The sequence below is a fragment of the Cyanistes caeruleus genome, chromosome 12 (assembly GCF_971803275.1).
Source record: "Cyanistes caeruleus chromosome 12, bCyaCae1.hap1.1, whole genome shotgun sequence".
In the NCBI taxonomy this organism is placed as follows: Eukaryota; Metazoa; Chordata; class Aves; order Passeriformes; family Paridae; genus Cyanistes; species Cyanistes caeruleus.
Genome location: NC_141712.1, coordinates 10,986,511 through 11,007,912, shown reverse-complemented (window position 1 = coordinate 11,007,912; position 21,402 = coordinate 10,986,511). Strand labels below are relative to the sequence as shown.

The 21,402-nt window shown below is 35.5% G+C and overlaps 1 long non-coding RNA gene across 1 annotated transcript in view; it reads left to right on the top strand.

Moving 5' to 3' along the window:
* Positions 1-3,202, top strand: part of LOC111934604 (uncharacterized) — a 40,703-nt gene extending 37,501 nt beyond the window's left edge. Inside the window, exon 3 of the long non-coding RNA XR_015275384.1 lies at positions 67-3,202. This is a non-coding gene — a long non-coding RNA (uncharacterized LOC111934604). The remainder of the gene's footprint in view (positions 1-66) is intronic.
* Positions 3,203-21,402: the final 18,200 nt, after the last annotated feature.

The window sequence follows — 21,402 nt, the reverse complement described above, 5'->3', positions numbered from 1 at the left end:
AGAAGGGACCAGAATGCTGTCCAGTGTCTGGAAAATCATCCTGAAGGATAGGTTCTAGCAGTGAAGGTGCTTCTGCAGACTTTCTTGAATAATCTTTCCAGCTTCCTAAATTCCAAAATAAAAAGGATGAAGAAAAGTAGCTGTACTTTGATGTGTGCCCATTCTCTGATTGTAGATAGTGCATGCAATTTTTATCATGAGCAAGGTAACCCTTTTCCCAGCTGGTCATGCTCACTCTTAACTGTCCTGCAGAACTGCAGCTGTCTGGTTTCACATTTACAATGGGTTGCCTCAAGCAGCTCATGCACATTACTGACTTCACTGGTCTTCCTGTGTTCTTACTGCTAGAATGGAAGGGGAACACTAATTCCGAAGCTTAAGTTCTTGGCTAGGCCCTTAAGTCATGTTCAGCTCGTTGTGTATGTGGGTGAATGTCTGTGTAACTAAATAATGAGCTGAAGTGGAATTAAACAATTTTTAGATGGGAGGTGTCAAGTCTAAAGATCTGTAGGGATTTCAGATATGGTCCTGGGGCAGCGCAAGAACCTCAGTGGAGGTCAGAAAAAGAGACCCACATGTTTTAAATTGAAATACTATTTGTTCTTCCTTTTGGCTGTTTGTGGTAAGCAGAAATGTGAAAGATAAGTTTCCTGAAAGATGATGAGCTTTATTAATGAACTCAATCCCCTTACTGCTTGCTGAGGGCCAGACATATAATGCTAAGAGATGTCCCTGACCATCTTTCCAAATGAAACCAGCTCTGAAAGAAATGCAGAGTGTTCTTCATTGTGTAAGGAAAAATATTGGAAAGTATCTAGCTAATATTCCCTTCTAGATGGCATTACTGAAAACAATAGGAATGCTGGTGTCTGGTTTTGATGTTAAAACTTTAAAAAGGATGTTGGTGAATTGGACATTCAGATGTGCTATGAATACCTGGGAAACATGTCTTTTAAATAAATTTGTCTTGTTTCTTTCTAATACAAAACAAACTCCAATATTATTTTATCAAGAATTCAAGATTCCACTCAACAATTTACTTTATGCTTTTTCCAAATTCCTCTTGTGCTCTGTGTGTTTGTCTAAATAATTACTGTGCACAGCTACAGAGCATAAAGTAGACAACAGGTGTTCAGATGCATATGTAAAAAAGGAAATCTGAATATGTTTATGTTCTTTTCCTTAAAATAAAGATTGTGAGTTGATGTTGTCTCTTGTCCAATGCGTTTATTAGTGAATACATGGTGAGATCATTACAATTTTGATATAATCATCAGTCAAACTCAGGTTTTATCAACTGAGACCAAAATATGCCTCCATTTTTGCAGTTTATATAGGCATAGTTACAGATACTGAATTTGTAGGTAGTTTTGGAAATTAAAGGAAGTAGTGATGGATTGCTTTACTGCCAGGTTTTAATCAAACCCACAACATTATTTTAATGTATTTCTCTCTTTTTAGGGATGAGAATAAAATAAAATGTGGGTTTTGTTGTTGTACCTGCTGCTAAGTAGCTCTTATTGTAAGTTGAATAGCATTGGACATGTGAATTGTTGGCTAGCTCATCGGCTTGGAGAGCTTATGTGGAACCTTGCCATGCTTAATGTGCTGGACAGTTCAAAGCTCAGCAAGCTCAAGATTTAGAACAGGTGTTTGTCTAAGCTTCTGTTCAAGTTTTGAAATGAAAGAAACTCTGCAGTCTCCCCAGGCAATATCTTCCAGTCTCTGTTAATAGAAGGGGTTTTGTTTGTGTTTAAGCTGAATCTTTCTCATTGTAATTTAAACCCATTACTAGTCTTGTTCACGACGGGCATGGAGAACAGATTATCTTCTTCTTTGTAAAGCAGTAGGGGGTTATAAATGTGTCCCTTTTTGTACAGAAACTTCAGGTGAGAGTTTGAGAACCCTGCAGTCCCATTCTTGCATACTGCCTATATGAATCTACAGGGAAGTATCTTTCTGCTGCTCTCATCAGTATGTAAATAATGATTCCCTTCCCAGCATGAAGATACTCATGAGACAGTGGTGAAAATTAATGTGCATTATCACTGCTAGCATTTTAACAGGGGGCTCCCCATAGCTATTTCTTAGCCTGACAATGTTTCTCAAGGATAGGAAGACCAGAAAATGGAAATGAAGGGTTTTGTAATCTTCCCAGTTGAGTAATTTGTCATCAATGGGTAACATCACAAAAATGGTGTTTTGAGCCAGATATCAGAATATCTTTGTTGATACTTGATTTAAAACCAGCAGAAGAAGAAACTTTTTTTCCACACAGAATGCATTGGATAGTGTGATAGTACAGACTTGCAGCTACTTTGTATAGTATCCCATAGGACAGAGGAATGTGTAAGCCTTGTAAAAGAAGTTTTTTGTTTCCAAAGCTATGATTGTAAGTTTTGGGTTTTTTTTTTACAAGATGTCAGCTTCTTTCAAATTTTCTAGCAGTCATTCAGCCATTTTGCAATTATTGTCAAGCTAGTCTTCAGCCTTCCTGCTCTTTCATGTACATATAATACTGAAATGGCACATAAGTATTTTTTTGTGTATGTATTCTCTAGAGTTTCCACATTGCATACATGTTCTATAGCCTGTGTTAGTCCTAAGAACACAATAGGATGATTTCCAAGAATGCCAGTGATAGAGCTGGAGTCATGAATTAATGTGGTCTAACAGGGAAGACCAGTCATGAGGCAAGAAGATGGTATAGCAGTTATGGCTGGGGAAAGAGACAAAGATATGGAGCACCACTAAAGAGCAACGTGTGAGTTTTGGTGTTTTCTGATTGTGATGCTGATTGTGCAGGATGTGACCTAAATGTTATTAACTCATTAAGAGACCTACAACATGTGGGGCAATGGCTCTGCACAGGCTTCTCATTGTTCAGCTGCCTTTGCTGAAGATGCAGGAACAAGGCTCATTAAAGTATTGTATAGAAGGGGGGTTCATGAGAAGATATTTCATTCACAGACTTTTCTCCAAAACTGAGAGCTGCAAATACTGGATTGTTAGAAACAAACTCTTTAGACAGCTGATGGTTTCTTAGCAATTCCAGTTTGCTCATCTTCTGTCTGTCAATGTGAAAGAATAACAATGTTGTACTATCCTTCTGCTTCAATTCAGAGCTCTGAAGAGAGTATTTGGGGTTTTTGAAATGTTCATCTTGATGACATTATCAAGATGGAACTACTTTAAAATAAAATTTAAAATAAAGTGCTCTGTATACTTAGGCTTTTGCCCTTCCAATTTGTTTTATTCATTCTCTGGGTTAGTGCTGTACTGGAGATTTATTTGGCTTCAAAATAGAGAACTTTTGAATACCTATCACAGGGAAGGAGAAAATAAGGATCTTAGGAACTGGCTTCTATTACAAGCTGCTAAAAATACTTTCTCAAAGTTTTATCCATGTTATTTCATTTTGCTTCTTTACTTATATATTTACTTTTAGTAGTCTTCTTACTTTTTGTCCAAACATTTTGCTCAGTATCTGAAAACTCAACTTGAGTTCAATAAAGTGTTTTGCAATATAAGATATTTAAAGGTTGTTGTGGTGATCTCATTCTATGCCCAGAAGAAAGGGTTAAGAACTTCTGAATTACTGGGGGGCTGCTGATTGCTGGCACAAAGCAGATGATGTGCTGAATTGACAACAGATTTCAGTAAGTTCTTCCCCCTTCTACACACTCTGTCAATTTAAAGTCAGTAAATCTAAGTCAGTGCTGGCTCATGATTCTTATGACTATTTGTTGCTGGGTGATCTGCGTTATGTTGATTTGCTGTTTATGTGAAAAGTAGTATTTTCTTAGACCAAAAAAACCTTTAAAACTCTGATTTATGTATTCTTGAACTTTTTTTTACACATACATTTACACTGTGTGTAAATTTACATAGTGTGACGCATCAGCAGCTAATAATTGATGTCCCTAATTTATTAATTTCCTTGCTTTAAGAAGAAAATTACTTAAAGATGTGCTAATTTTATTTGTTTGCTTATAGAACTTCATATGTTATGCGATGCATAAAAAAAAGTAGTCAAGAGAGATCTGAGGGTTTTTTTTTTTGTTTTATTTTTTTCCTGTAAGCCAAATTTATTTTCTTGCTTGTACAGTTCAAAATTGTCATCTGTGTCACTGATGTTTGTCTGAAGAGATGGCAGACTATAGTGGTCATTTATGGAAATTAGCTCCCATAATTTCATGCAAACTCTAATTCTAGTGCACAGCTCCTTGTTGGGCAGTTTCCACTTTCTTTTTACCCATTTATCTCTTCAAGTGCAGTGTTTCAGAGAGCAGATCCTATGCTTCCAGAGAGTTCTGTGTGATGGAATAGAAGATATTTTCAGTGTACACAGTGAATCTTGCTATAGTGGATTGGTATCTTAATTTTTCTAGATGTCAGTAGGCTTAGAAGGATTTGAAAACCTGTATTATGCACTTTGAATGCCTTCTAATATTGACTTCAGAGCTTTGTATGTGTAATAATAATTTTCAAATAACTATTTTCTGCTTGCATTTTAGAATGGCAATGCTGGGGGGGTGCAGTCTTCCTGTCACTTTGCCTGGTTAGCATCATTGGAATCCATGGAATTCATCTGTTTGATTATGCCGTAGAAAAGTAGTGTTTGTCTTGTTTCCACTGTAATGATCTGTGCATAAAAATGAATAAAACCTTGAAAAGAGAGAGAATATTATTAATTAGGCTATAGGTAGAAAAAGCAAAATTGCTCTTTGGAGTACAGAGCTCTTGCTAGAGTCGAGGGAAGGGTTGCTTCCAAAAACATGTGTGATTTTTCTATCTGTACTATTTCATGTAGTAATGGCTATCACTTTTCATTATGAATGAGGTGAAAAAAGAGCATAATTAGTTTACAGTACTATGAAGTCTCCTGAGAAAACTGAGACTACTTTCATGTTTTAGTTTAAGGAGGTAGCTATATTTTTTTCAATATCAAGGCCTTAGGCTTCATCATGCTGATGAATAACAAGGAATTCTGACATCTAAATCATTAGGAGCTTTATTTAGTTTTAAAATTAATAAACAGCCCAGAAAAAAATACTATCTTCTGTCAGAAAAATAATATAAAAACATAAATTATGAAACGTTTGCTTTGCTGAGGTATTTAGTGTTTTGTAGCCCAGAATAATAATCTAGCTAGAAGACCAAATAACAAGTGATAAGTGCTTAAGTGGTACTATAAATCACATTTTAAAAGACTGCCAATATGTTCTGCAGAATGGATTTGTATGGACAAATGGAGAAAAATCTTAGAATAAAGGAATACACTGTGAAAATAGCAGTAATAGAACAGCAACTTTACAGCAGTGTGTGGGTTGACTTAATTTTAACAGAACTATAAAATGAAATTCTGGTAGAGGAAGGTTTATAATATAGTACTGAATATTTGCCATTCTGGGTTTGGCAATTTTTTTTTAAATTTTTTTTTTATTCTAGTGAAAATAAATCTGCTTTTCAGGCTTATATTTTGATGGAAATAGGTATCTGCTTAAGCAAAACAAAGCTCTTAATCATCATTGAAAACTCACTCTTTGCAAGCACATAGTTGGGTTCATGAAATACAGATTATTGCTGGAGCAGAGGCCTAGTTTTGAAGGCCTAATAGAGAGGGATGTGCTATCTTCTTTCATTTCACTCTTCTAAGATGAACAGATGGAAAAGGTGTTTAATCAGGAGCTGGGTTGGACTCTCATACTCCTACTGTAGTCACTGGTGTGTTGTTTCATCTTTGAGTTGTCATTAGGTGTCATTGGAGATGCCCAATACGTGGATTTCTGAAGAGCATAATGTTTGTCATGAGTTTCCTCAGGGGAGATATTCAAACATTCTGAAGTATGGAATAATCAAATAGTAGCTTCAAACTTTTTTGGAAGCTGAGCTCTTATAGATACTACAAGAAAAAATTAATGTTACTGGATGTTCAGAACTTCATGTAATATCCTTGTGTCAATCCAATGGATGAGAAATATGTGTTTTTTTAGTTTTTTGGCATTTATTTTATCTGACTGTGACACAATTTTTTGTGCAAACATCATTAATCTTGATGTTATCAGGGAATGCTTTTGGCATTAGCACTTCAGATTCAAATACCCTGGTATAGTTCTATGAAACTTTATCCTCATAAATTGGAGCTTACATGAAAAACTCCTGAATGAGTGGTACTAAATATTGTTAGACTTACACATATTGCTGTGTGATTTCTTAAAAAAAAAAGTCAAATGCGTGTTATCTGAGTGAATGTTAATTGATACGCTGAAAGAAAGAGAAGGTTAAATCAAACTCTTTCAGAGATTATATTTCAGCTGCTTCTGTGTACCCTGCTAAGTACCAGGCTGAGTATTGTCTTGTGGGTGGTTTGTTTAAATCAGCAGACACCTCTGGCCTCCTGTGAATCTTAAACTGAAACCTGATTTATGTGTTGAAGCTTACTATTGATCAGGTGCACAGAGCAACAGCGTGAGTAACAAAATTGCAAGAGTTTTGACAGAGCCTGAAGAGCATCTGGATTTGATCTATCTGGTTGAGTTGACTGTCCCTTCAGAATCAAAACTAAGATCCCTGTTTGGTCCTAGGATTCCAATTTTTTTTGTAATAACATTAGGAGTTGATTTCATAAATATGTCAGGTACTTTTTTCAAATGAAGTTAAACCTTTCTCTAAATCCGGTCTTAAGAGAATGGAAACCAAAACCAATTGTGTTATTAGGACAGTCAGCTTGAGAAGTATGAATTAGCAAAAACTCTCCCAAAGATACAAGAAATCCAATGTCTCCTTTAAAAAGAGAATTAGTTTCTCTTTATTCTGCACAACAGTATTAAACTTCATATAGAGAGAGTAATTTAACCATGTACAGAACTACTTGGAAATGTTTTTAATTACATCTCATGTTTCTGAACTTTAATTGCCCATTCATCCCAATTTAACTTCAGAAGAGCCCTTGCAAGTAAACAAACATTTTGTTTAAATGTTTCTTGTGAAAGTTAATGTATGTACATCTACACCAGATTGAAGAACACATTTGTACACTGATATATAATCCCTGCTCTATGTAGTCATTTCCTCTATAACTGTAATGAATGTCATGGGGAGGAAATAATATAGACTTCTCTTATTTTGATGTCTAAGTTCCTCTCCAATCAATTAAATGCCATTCAAGATATTTGGAAACCATCATTTAAGTTTCTCTGGTGTATATAGTTTTTCCAACTGTATAGATTTTTGGGTTCTCATGCAGAAGATATAAAGCTGGCCAGGTTTTTTAGGGGAGGACTTCCAGTGCAGGGTGAAGTTCAGACTGAAGACAAGCCTTCAGTCTGAGCCTGTGGTGTTGGCAGTGCCACTCCCTGTGTGTGGGCTGTGTCTGAGCTGTGCCAGTCAGGTGGCACCTGCAGACACACCTTCAGAAGCCCTGTTAGAGTAGGGGCGGATGAGTGCAGTTGAGGTCTGAGGTCTTCTCAGATGCAGGTGTGCCAACAGGAACAGCCAGGTGCTTTACATGTTTCACTTGTTGAAAGTTGGGTACTTGTAAACTCTTTGGGGAGGGTTTGGCTTTATGGCCCCACTGTTACATTTGATGGTGTCAACTTTTAATTCTCTGTGTATATTCTTCTGTTCTGGTACCCTGATGATTGGCCCTCAATGTTTGACCTCACAGTTGGTCCCTCCAAAGAATGTCTTGAAACAGTATCTTCATTTACCACTCAGTTTTTCTACAGGTGAAATTAAAGTAATATATAAATTGCAATTGTGTTGGAGTTAATTGTGCAGTTTTTGCATAGCAATTTAAAACACATCACGAACAATATGTGGATTGTTTTGTGTAAATTTACATCTGTAGCTTACACGCTTTACAAACACTGCATGCTGAGGGGAACAGGGCAGTTTAGGGCTGATGTCTCTTAAACTTTGTGTTTTGGGTTGTTTTGTTTTGTTGGGCTTTGTGTTTTGGGTTTTTTTCAGACAATCTATTACAGAGAAAGCCTGTGGACTCCACACATATTGCATTTGGCTGAGTGAATTTTATGATATGTTTGAGTGAGATCCTGCTGCAGTGTAGTAACTAGTGGTTCTATATTGTTATATATAAGGCTATTAAATCCATTTAATCACTTTTATTTTTCAGCTTAATGGTACTTAATAGTACACTAACAAACATAAGCTACCTTTTTTTCTGAAGTTGTTCATGCCACAACAGGAATCCAATAATAAATCATTATGAAATTCTGCTTTTCAAAAATATTTTTCAGATATTTAAAATATTTCAAATATTTGTAATCTCTTGTGATATTGTATGTTAATGTAGGTGGGTTTTGGTTTTTTTTTGGTTGGTTATTTGTTTTTTTTTTAATTTCTTGGGAAAGTGAATATGACCAGAATAGCAGTGAATAAAAGAAAGTTCATCTGTGTTGGTGTAAAGCGAAACGAAATTGCTACAGGAACATAAGCACATGAGTAGCATGTGAATGAATAATACAGGTTAGAAATCACAAAAATTGTAAAAATCTGCTTGTACCCTCAAAGTCCTAATTATGGTCCTATTTTTCTGTATGAAAATACAGAATGTGCCAACAATATATCCTGGGACTTTCACTGGTTTATTTTCAAGTTTTTCTGTCTTGTCCATTAAAGTATTTTCAAGTTGGTTAGAAATAATTGAGTGTCATTAGTTGTTTATTCTGTTTTTATGGTGGATTTTTTTTTCTGTTATTTGAAATGAACTTGGATTAAGAATCCTCATTATTTCATATATTATTTTTTTCCACTGGAGAGAAGGATATGTCAAATTCCTTTTTTTTGTGCTGACACCATATGCCTTGGTGCCAACTTAAAGAGGCTGTATTGAATATAAAGAGGGTGTGCAAATTCCATTATTATCCCTCACTTCACTACTTCAAAGATGAGTCTTTAGCTGCAGATTCTAATGTGGAAAAAATGGACAAGGACTCAGAGGCCCTGCCTATGATTCCCAAATAATGAACTCAGGAACATCTGAGATGCATATTGGAAATGTCTTACTTATCCTTTTCCTGGATGAGTGTTTAAGTCAACAACTCTGCTTAAAGGAATGACACAGGCACTTGATTACCCCGTAGCTTCAAACAGGCCAAAGGTGGTTATGAGAAATCAACAAACTTCCAGAGGTTTCACAGTGGATGAGAATTTCTGTATCCAATTAATTTTAATGTACATTTGCTACTCTTTATATCTTGTGAGATTTAGCAAGTGTTTGCTGATGTTAATTATAGCTAGACCAATTCTAGTGAATAATTTTACTAATTTATAAACATTATCAAACAAGAACAGTTCCTGACTTTGATCATATCACTAAGAGAATTATTCTTAATGGGTAAGAGAGTAATAATCTGCCTCTTGCTATCATGATAAAACTGGCTCCTACTTGTAGAGTTTTTTTGATTGTGCAATTTGTAGAAGAATACTTCTTTCATTTAAAAAACTATTTCATTTTCAGCCACCCTACAAAAAAAGACAAGCCTCTATCTCACTGCTTATTACTTGGCATTTGAATGTGCTCACTACAGAATACTCACCAAAGTTTGCCTGTGGCTTATTTAAATGTGAAAGAACACATGTGGGTAGCTGGGAAACACATTTTTGCAAGCTATTATCTTTCTCTCCCCAATTCAGTAATTCCAAATACAAGTATGTTTGCCTGCCCCTAGGTAGCATTGATATGTAATTGCCTTTGACGGTTAGTTGTATTTGGCATTGTCATGAAAAACAAATCTATGAATTCTGTATATTAATGATAATATTCTTAGAATCATTTTTCAAGATCAATAAAAAGAAGTTTAGCTACAGTGTCTTTGCATGCATTTAATCATCTACATCAGAATCCTTGAGGAATCACAATAACAGTGATTCATTCATAATTCACAATTGCCATTATCTTCTTTCTACATTTAGTATGTGGTAAAATTTATAGCTTCATTTACATTGTGTTCTATGAATAATAGAAGAAATACAGTGAAGACCATGGGAAATGATCTTGTTGCTGCAGATGCACTCTTAAGAAAATCTGCATTACAATGCAGCATATTGCCTCCTGCACGACAGATTCTACAGAGCCTGCAGCTGCAGTGGAGACACTTCAGATGGTCTTCATTAAACATAAACTCCTTCATTTTCATCTTCAAAGCAGCATGGTGATGAAACCTTGAATAAATTGCTGTAGGTAAATGATATAGTTGCTGCTTTTCCTAATCCAACTGCAGAATAATGTCTTCATTTGAGCGTACTCATAGACAAATAGAAATAGAGGTACTTAAGGAAGCAACTACAATCCATTGAGACAATTAATATCTTGATTCTGTACAAAAACCTCACAATAGTATATGTAATATACCTAAAAATTTTTAAATAGGGCTCATGTCACTGTTTTCAAGATAAAAGAGGTGAATAATCTATCTTGAAAATCCCAGAAGAATCAAACCAGCAGAATCCTAGCAGAAACAAACCACCCAAATAAAAATTAACCAACTTTAATTTTTTCTAGGGACAACACTGAGAAAGTGGTATGGTACATTGTTTTAAATGAATTACATACTTGACATTTGGTTGGTTTATTATTTCCTTTTTGTGCCAGCACCCAGCTAGTCATACTTTGAGAAGCAATGACAAAAGTATATGCATTAATATAAATAACTGACACATTGTCCTTTAAAAAAAGGGATATGTTTCAGTTTCTGAGAACTCAATGTTTTCTATGCTAAAGAGAAGCATTCAGATGTTGAAGATGACATCAAACTTTAATTTCTGATTTCTTATGGTAACTGATCTTGTCTGTGTGCTGTAAAAGTAATTTTTTTATTTCTCTTCTTTTTTTTTTTTTTTTTTAATGTCCTAAATAAGGATTCACAAAGCTGTTTCTTGAGACCTTTGGTACTTTTTTATTTGCTTTTCCCCTGAAATTATTGATACTCAAATTATGCTCTTATCTCTGTGATACACTTGCTCAATTGTGCTGGTTTTGGTCCCTACAATACTAGGCTTTATCTAGCTTTGCAGACGTGTCAGCTACATCCACACTTGATCTTTAACGTGCCTGTTGCCAGGCTGCTTTAATTGTTTTTGATAATCCTTTCATTGAAGTTCTTCAAGACAAATGAGACTTAATGCACTATTTGACTCATTGGGTAAAATCCATGTTCTGTATAGGTCAATAGGAGCTTTTCTACTGATGTCAGTGAAGATATTGACCACTTATTTCAGCATAAAACAGTGGCAGACTCAATACCAGAGCTGGTTTTCTCCAGCTTTACCTTGGCTTTTTGGAGCTCACCATTACTATTCAGTGAGTTTAACTGGCATGTAGAAATGTATGTGGAATTTGATTGTATGTTTTATTTCTTGTATTAAAAAAGAAAAAATAAAGATTTGATTGTACCTGTTACCTGTTCAAGCTGATTCCATTTCTGTTGGCAGGATAGACAGACAACTTCTATTTTTGGAACAGTCTGCAACTGGTGTTATCAGTCCTACCTGTTGGGACTGGATACTCAGAATAGAGACGGCTCAAGAGAGAAAGAAACCTGTAATCACAACCACAAGGAAAAGCCTAGGGAGACCTGGGGGTTAAGTAAGTGTTTTGGTATGGTTGGTAGCAGAAAAATGGTGCAAGTCATGTCTGTGAAATCCTGAGGTGTGTTGTGGCTCTCTGTTGTGAGGGTTTGCTAGTGCTGTTCTTTGGTTACAGAATTCCATCTTTGCTGAGAGCTCAGCTGGGTGTTGGAGTGATGCTGCACAGGAATTGCTGTAATTCCACAATCCCACTCTTCTTTCATCACGGCCTGTACCACACTCACAGGACATCTCCTTTGGTGATGAATCAGGACTGGGTAGTTACAAAGGGTTTTGTCTTGAAACATTGCCTAAAAAGTTATAATGAATGGGAAGAGAAATCAAAGAATAATCTCGTGTTAAATTCCAAACCATGCCTCATGGGAAAATTCTGAGAATTCAATACTAATCCACACTTACAGAATTGTAAGACAGAATACTGATGAATGCTAAAGAAAAATTAAATGGAAAAATTAACTGCTGTCAGGATGCTGTTTTAAATAGTGTGGGATAAAGGAAGTAGGAGTCATTTGGGTTTAATGTCAATGAACTAAAATATTGAAGATCTGCTCATTACACAAACTGCCATTCTCTGCACTGAATGAGGCAGGATATTAATTAACTCAGTTGTTTAGTAATTTAGAGGCTTGAGTTCATAACCTATCACTGCTTGCATTTTTTTTGTGTGTGTTTTCTACATTGTTTGTTCTGCCTCAGACATATTTGGTTTAAAGTTTTCTGGGTTTGGTTTTTTTGTTTCTTTGGGGTTTCTTTTTGTGCATGTGTGGAGTTTTTTGTTTATTTTTTTTTTAAATTTTTTTTTTTAGGGAGTCAAACTTTTTTTGCTTAAATTTGACATATCTCCTGGCTACTTGGCTACCTTGGCTAAGTACAAAGTTTAGTTTTTCTTATTAATGAAACAGGTGAGTTAAATTCCAAAACTATACTATGAAATTCAGAATTCTTTTCCTGTAATTTTTTTGGTTTCAGTGCATTGCTTCTTTTGGCAGGTTTTGTGTGTTTTTGTTGGGAAGTTTATTTATATATTTATTTGCTTTCAGAATATCTCTTTAGTGATTCATTGCTCTTATAGATCCCAAAAGCATGACCAGAGAGAGACTGTGTTAGTGTAACATACCAGCATGTCGCTGTTCGAATGACAATGTTCAGACTTTTGATACAAGTTTGAAGGCAGCACTGGGAGAATACTTTTACTATTTGTTTTTTCTTTTTCAGGAGATTAAACAGACATGTATGATTTTTCCTTCATGACTGGGTGTGTAAAAACTATTTCCAGCATAGGCTGAGTAGCCTTGCTGGGATCATGCAGATAGGACTTCAGGAGAAAATCTGAGGCATAATCTTATTTTTTTGATTAATATTCTACAATAATTAGAATAATCTATTATTTTGATACTGCTGGGTATTGTATTTTAGTGATGTTCTCTGAATATGTTGAGTGATTGGAAATCTGTGGGATTAATTCAGTTTAAAAAAACCCAAAGCACAAGCAAACAAGAGAAGCTTCATTATAATTCCATGATTTTGATAATGTTTTTTGTGGTCAATTAAAAGATATATTTACTTATGTTATGAGGAAAGACACTGTAACCCAGTGATGTACTCTGGAATGCTGTTATCCACGTGAGCATTTAGGTGTTACATCTGCTTATTTAGGTGGAATATTTTCAGCAAGTTCTCCTCACAGTCAGTAATGATATTGTCATAAGGTGCCTTGTTCTTTTCCTCCAATGGGCTATAAATTTGTGCCTTTTCATAGTGCTGGAAGGTAGAGTATGAAAACCTTTTGGATAATACTTACAATCATTAGAGAGCACAGCATTTTCTGTAAGATGGAAGGTATTAGCACCTTTCATGTCTGGAGTATTTCCAGCTCTGCAATTAAGTTCTGTAATTATCTACAGCAATTTGAAATGAATAACAGTAATCTTTAATGTCCTGTCATAAAAACTGATGTGTGCTGCTGAATTGCTGCTGTATTTCAATCCAGAAGTAGCTCCATTTTACTCATATGTAGAATTATATTATACCTACCTCTTTTGGGATTCTGAGAGTATATTTTGAATTTGTGATGTATAAAGTGTTGAGCTGTCATAACATATGAAATATAGATTTTATGCTGTTTTTTTTTTTTTCCTGATGGTACCTTTGTTTATTTATACTAAATCATACATGGATGTGATAAAAACACATAAATGTTACCACTATGTTATACTTCCTCTATTTTCTGACTCAATATATTCTATTATTTGAGCAAGAAATATTTTCTGTGGCTTATAATTTAGACCTATTTAACCATTTCGATCTGCCATTTGAGGTTGTACCCCTATGTCACTGGGGGAAAACAAAAAAATGCAAAATATAATGTTTAAAAAAAAGATTAAGAGTACAAAAGTCTTTGATTAAGACTAGAACATAATCTTATTTAATTCAGGTAGTGGTATGCTCTAGAATCAGAGCAGACATTTATAAACAGTTATTTTTCTTTCTGCTTTATTACTCTTTACTTTTGGAATGAGGCTCTGAAATCTACCTCAGCTTTTCAGATCTATTTTCTTCAGGAACAGTTAGTTGCTTTATGGATTGAAGAAATGTATTGGTTTATTCACCTGTTAGACCTATAATAACATTGCCTTTGGAGTCCACCTTAGTAGTAAATCTGAGAATTCTGTTCCCCAGAATAAAATAATTAAAACAAAAATTGAATGTGCCTGAAAGCCTGTAGTACAAACAGAATGGAATTGTGTGCCATAATTCTGAATGTTTCAGTGGGCACAATGTTCTATATCTTGTGAACAAGAAGGATTTCATAATAAGGCTGTATTTCACAAGGAACTTTAAATACAATTTTCAAAAGAACTCTGCCCGTGGAGCTAAGAACATACATTTGAATGAGGTATGGGAAAACTGCAGGTTTGGGGAAATCCTGTCTCCTGCTGCCAGCCAGCATATTTGCAGTGTGTCACTGCAATAGCAGTGGTAAGTATTTTTGAACAAATAAGTTGTATTTAAATTTTATCTTTATTCCATTGTTGAATCTTAAAAAAACAAGTGTACTCTCTCTCAAAACTAAATGCAAAACATACCAGTATGTCCTTATGTGTTCCATTTTTCACTTTATACTCCTTTTTGTGTATCTGTTGTGTCTCTGATGAAGCATAGGTGTGAAAATCCATAAAAGCTGTTAAGAGAAAAAAATTGTTTTAAGTTTTGTGTGCTACAGGGTTTTTATACTGTTTTCTGTTATCTGGCATTATTGCAAAATGCTATGCTACATGATAAAGTGCTCCTGACTACTACACTATTCTCTTTAGAAAACACTATGGAAAATATATGATTCTCATCAAAGTCAGTACTCTGACTCTCTTAGTATGTTATATTTAGTTTGTAATGAGATTAAGTTGTAGAGGTTATTTAAATGAAGATAATTTACTAATTCATTCTGTGTTGATAAACCACAGTAGCACCTTTGGTGATTCCTTTATTCCTAGACTTGCTCTCTTTTCTGTCACCTTTTTGAGCTATAGTTTTCTTTCAAGTACTAAAATATGAATCTACATTTTCATAAATAAGATATAGCTTATAAAAGGTAGCTCAGTGCTTCATATTTCTTACAATATATTACAAAATTGCTGTGTTTAAATCTGTTCTTCATGGAGGGATGGACAATGTATAGTTATGTTTCCAGACTTGTGAATTATGCAGGAGTTTTTTGTGTCTGTCCTTCAGCTTTTGATTTTTTGAATGAACTGAGATGATGCACATAACAGGTGGTGCACTGTATTGACCTGTTCAGCTTAGGGAGGTGAAAGTTTATCTACCAGACTTTGCATAAATGGGTGTTTGTGTCATGGCTCTCCACTGCTCTTGAAAGACCCTTACAAATCTTTGCAGAGGTGGTATCACAATTATTGTTTAATCTGTAGAAGGAGCTAAATGTGCTCAATAATTCATGACACTTGATAAGTTCACTATTTCTTCTGTGATGAAAATTAATTTATTTTTTTTTTTGTTGAATCTGTACCTATTTTCAATAACCTGTCAGCACTGGTGAGTAAAGTCTGGTTTTTATATGCAACCCACAGACTGTTCAGGTGCCTTCAGTGGGCTCTGTGGTTGGTCTCATGGAATGAAATGCCATAGCACATTATCATGATTATACAGCCACATAATTAATGTTCTATTAGAAAAGACAGAACTCAAAGAATAAAGACAAGAACAAGTTCTGGAGTGACACAATTGCAGACTTCTCTAGCAGCTGTCTCTCCTTTTCCCTTAGCTCACTACTGTTCCCAATGGATAGAGGAAAAACTTACCAAACACTTCAATTTAGTCTTTATCCAGACCAATGCTTGCAGTAACAATAAAAAAAGCTTCTTCAAAGGAATAGTATTTAAATTTGCAAACAATTCCTGAATTAAAGTAATTTATTTATTAAACAGAAAAGAGTAAGCTGGCTTAATGTGAGCTGTGACTAGAATTTTAATAGAGCTGATCCTTGTGGGATGTTTTTATAATGTGTATATAGCGGTGTTAAACACACATCTAAAATCTCAGTATTCTGAGACTTTTTTTCCCTCACATTCTTTCCACAGTCAAGAGATGCACAAAATAACATTGCTGTGAACTCTGGGACAGTATAACAACACACTAAATGCATTGTGTGGGCTTCATACAAATTCAGGCAATTTGAATTTTAAATTCAAATTTCTAAAAACTTCTATTGGGAGTCAGGAAGAAAACCCACAGAGAGCAGGGATGCTTCCCCAAGTGGGGGTTAAATGACTTTACAAAGGCAACATGATAATACTGGCAGAGTTAGTATTACAGCTGTGATGTTCTGTATTTTTGTTCCAGGCTCTCTCATCTTTAAATCTTTTATCTACTAATCTCTGTTTAATATGCTTTTTCCAAGGAGCTTCTGAGAATCTCTTTCCACCTTATGTCACACATTGTAAAATTTTATTTCCATCACTTCTGTAATTTGTACTTATATACTAAAAACAAGGCAAAAATTTAACCGAGAAACTTGTATATTTCTAAGTCTTCCCTGTTTTTTGTACCTTCCAAACCCTCTTCAGGCAGTGTTGGCAGTATTTCCTCTCATAGAATTGTACCTTCTGCCAAGCAAGAAAATCCATTGCTTCCCCATACAGGCCTGTGTGTGCTGGCCAGCCTGAGAGGAGCAGTGTGCTGTTTACAGTCACTGAACATATTTGGTAGAGGTTTTGAATATATTTGCCAGATTATGTAGGGTTAAACTTTTCCTACAGTTCTGGGAATGGGAATGATATCAGATTTGAGTATGACATAAACACAGAAATTTTAAATAGCCTGTAAATAAGTTTCTCAATACACTGCCTAAAGCAAGTTTGGAAGTGATACCATGAAATATGTTGGATATCATTACTAGATATTACAGCTGGCTTTACTGGTAAAGCTTTCAACTCTGATATCAAGTATCTCCAAGATCTTGAGGTCTGAGGATAAGTTTTCTTTAAGATGTTATGATTTAAAGTAGGGAACAATTTCAAAGAGCTCAGATCTTTTAAAATTGCTGATAAATAATACCATGAGAGCTGGGTTTGAGTGCTTAGCATCTGAGAATCTAATTTTTTTACTGCTAGGTTTATTGTTGTATCCATTCTTAAATCTTTCTCATGGAGCATTGAGATAAGTAGGTTAAAATAAAATCTCTTCAATTTGGTGAATTGAACTGACACATTTTCTTCCAGCTCAATTTGCTATTGAAATATCTCTTTCTGAGGTGCCCTTTGCCTTATAAGAATTGTAGATTATGCACTTCATGCCTCTGCTGTATTCTAATGAAGCCAAGGCACATTTCAGATGAAATACCTGTCGAAAAATATATGCACATACAATATCTAAACTACATTTTTCATGGAGCAAATAAATGGGACAACATTTGAAACTGACTTGATAAATAAGTACGTATTATTTCACTGTAATTTGAAATCACAGTATTTCTTCTATAATTGTTACAAGTCATTATGGTACTTTCTTATCACATTAAATGAGCTAAAGCAAATATTGTCTTTGTATTTCTAGGGAGATGTATATATTTTAGCTGTTAGATCAATATTGTCTTTTTCTTTTGCATGGGTTTTTTATGAAAGATCCAGTTGAAATTACAGATTTCAACAATGCTATTAAATGTAAAAGCTATTTTCAACCTTTGTGACCAAGATTTCTGTTAAATGCTTTTCCCTAAACCCCCTCAAATGTTCCAGATTTTCAAGCACTCCTCTGATTGTTCATTCAAATTTTTTTCTGTCCCTTTTTAATCTGTAGTGTCTCATTAAAAACCGTGAATTGAGCAGGATAAAAAAAGTTTCAAACACTTTTAAATATACTTTAAACATACCCCTTCCTGAGCCTTTATTCTCCATTGCAAAAGGTATCCCTAATCGTGGCCTTTTTTCTATGATATTTTTTCCCCACCTTTTTCATTAGTTATTCCCTCTACTCACTGAACCCCTGGGCAGTGCCCTTATATTGCTATTACAGATTTTCTTGTGCTGGCATTATGATCCCATGCTGCAGTATGGTGTCTATCATGATCAATCATTAAATGATGTTTTGTTATTAAGAACCTTTTGCAAGTTACATTTGTCCTTACTTAGCATATGAGATTAGTATTAAAGGTGAGCTGTACCTGAAATCATTGTTGCTAATTCTTCTGTGGGAATAACCAACTCAGTGGCCTTCCATGATGGAGTGACCACAGCAGTGGGCAAGGGAAGATGTCATTTAACTGGCCTTCTGTAAAGCATTTGAAACAGTCCCCAACAACATCCTCCTCTCTCAGTTGGAGTAATATGGATTTGATGAGTAGATAAGATCATGGTAAAGAAAGTGGTTGGATGGTGGCATTCACAGGGTAGTGGTCAATGGCTCAGAGTCTTGATGGATGTCAGTGCCATAAATTATACAGGAATTCACTTCGGATGGCTACTTCTTGTGCTATTTTACATAACTCTTAAAGAATATAAAAAGGGTACATGTTCAGAAATTTACCTGGTGAAAATGAATATCTAATTAGATTTGCCTAGGAAGTAATGGTGAGCAAGAAGTTATTATATATGCACAAATTGTCTTTAAAGAAAATAACTTTAAGGAGTGGGTGGAGAGAAAACCATACACTGAGTAAACTACTTCCAGAGTGGCAAATAAATTTATATGGCTGTGGGGTTTTTATAAGGCTCTAAGGGGTGGTTTTTAGAAGATGTAATTATGCTTGTGAAATACCACTTTTTCATTTTGTTAGTGTTGTGTTACGAAAGAAAAATATCTATTTTGGTTTTTCTATTTAGTGTAGATCTCTGTGTGGATAAGGAATACTTGAATAAAATCCTTCATGTGCCCCAAAGAATTTTTATTTAGTTTGGACTAAATGTAATGCAGTAATGCAGTCTTGATAACACTTTCAGCTAATCTACTTTTTGTTCATGGACTTTTAATGAGATTCTAATGATACCTGAACCAAACTGCAGATCTCTGCCCTCCTCAAGATTCTTCCAGTTTCCACAGGATTGACAACCACAGATATCATACAGGACATGAATTTCAATCTTCTAGCTCTGTATAGAGAAAAGCTGAGCTGCTGGTTATACAGAAGAAGTGGCATGTAGTGTAGCCTCACCATTTGTGTGGTGGGACTGGATGACAGCACTGAAGCTGTGTGCAAGTAACTGCAGAATTCTGAGGATAAACTTCTCCTTCCTCACTTCCCAAAGAGACAGGGGAGGTTTTGAGGACTGAAAGTTTGAATTTTCAATTTAAGAGGAAACACAGAGGAAAAAGCCACCCTCATGAGGTGAGCAAGTTCTAGGGGTTGGGAAGAGGAATGTGGTTGTGGCAAGTGTAGTGTGTGGATGTGTGTGTTTTCCTTATATACAGAAAACTCAATATAATAGACATAGAATGGATTGGTTAGGAAGGGACATCTTGAACATCATCTTTTTCCCACTCCCTGCCATGACAGGGACATCTTCCAGTACACAGCTTGCTCAAAGCCCTGTCCAGCCTGGTCTTTGAACAGCTTCAGGGATGGGCCAGCCACAGCTTCTCTGGGAAACCTGTGCTAGTGCCTCACCTACCTCAGAGTAAAGAAGTTTTTCCTAATATTGAATCTAAACTTGCTGTCTTTCAATTTGAAGCCCTTCTCCCTTGTCCTGATACTACATGCTCTTGCAAATAGTATTGCTCCATCTTTAGTGTAAGTTATACACATTGTGTGTTTATTTATATATATTTATAGAGAGAGAGAGAGAGTGGGAAGAGATTAAGGCAGTGGGATGTGCATGTCTGACTGTGTAGAAGCTGCCAGATCCTGATGTTTGTGGGTGAGCTGCAAATGTGGGCTACCTGGCTGGAGGAGCTGCTGTTGCACCATGTCTGGCACTTGCTGCTCCACCTGCCTGGCTTGCAGTTCTGCTGGGACTCCCTTCAGAGCTGCGTATTTGCAGATGTGGTGGGTTTTATGCTGGCTGAGTAAATCTAGTTGTAAAACTGAAGGATTGTAGGTGTCTTAGTTTGCTGCTTTCACTGCCACCACAGAACCACATTTCAATGCTTTTTCTATCTTGCAGGATCCTTAGGGAAGCATGTTCTCAAACCATGTGTCTGTACACACACTGATGCTTGGATCTCTTGGTCAGGCAGGGATATAATTGTTGGTAGAATTCAGACTATTTACCTTTGAGGATGATCTAGACTTCTGATAGAACTGAGAACAGCTGGCTATAGGATGCAATGATAGAAGCAAATACCTACTTTGTCTTTATTCAAGTTGTAAACTGGACTGGTATATGCAAATTCAGGACCATGCAAATTATGTGAATAATATCATATGTATGTAATATAAGGCTTCAGGTTTTAAAAATTAAATTTATTAGAACAGCAGCTTGTATCAATACCATATAAGCAGAATTAAATAATCTATTACATAAAGAATTTTTTATACTTGTCAGTCACTTTGGGAGACTGAGAGGAGGCATCTCTGCTAGGTAACACAATCACAGAGGAGTTGCACAGGACTTGGAAGCATCTTGATAATAATTTTGAGTAATTTCTGTGCTTAGCTGCATTCCAGAAATGAAAAGCAAATCTGAATTTCTCAGTCTAAGCTCCAAGACCATAAAGCATGTTTGTTTACCATCTGCACCATCCTTTCAGCCCCTAGAGGCAAATGAAAAGACAGTGATAACAATGGAGCACTGGCTTGCTAAAAGCAGCATCAGCAGAGCTCTAAAGACAAAGCAGCATTTTTTTGTACAACAGATGAAGTGGGAGAAGCAGCTTTTCTTTCTCCCATGGGTTTGAACATGTTTACATGATTGAAAATGGATGGAGATATTTCTCCCAAGGACACATCCATGGCTAGTTTACAGCAACAGAGGTGATGATTTCTCTGTGTCCTGAGGAGTTACTTAAACCTTTCTCATCTTTATAGCAGATTAGAGATAAAGTGAGCTTAAATTCTAGCATCATGACAGAATTTAAGATGTGACAATCATGGCTTTTTTGGTGTATGCTAAACTGAGTTTTAATGCATATTGCCAATCCTTGAGTCAGCAGAAAGCACTTTTAAGTAGATTTATTAGTAGCTTGAATAGCAAATTTCATGAATTCCAGTGTTTTTTATTCAGTGAGCTGGTGTTCACTGTAGTCACCCACTGAAACAAAATACTCAAGAATGCAAATTATTTCCTATGTGACACTTGAATTCATATTCTTTAGTAATACCATGCAATGATATTTCTTTCT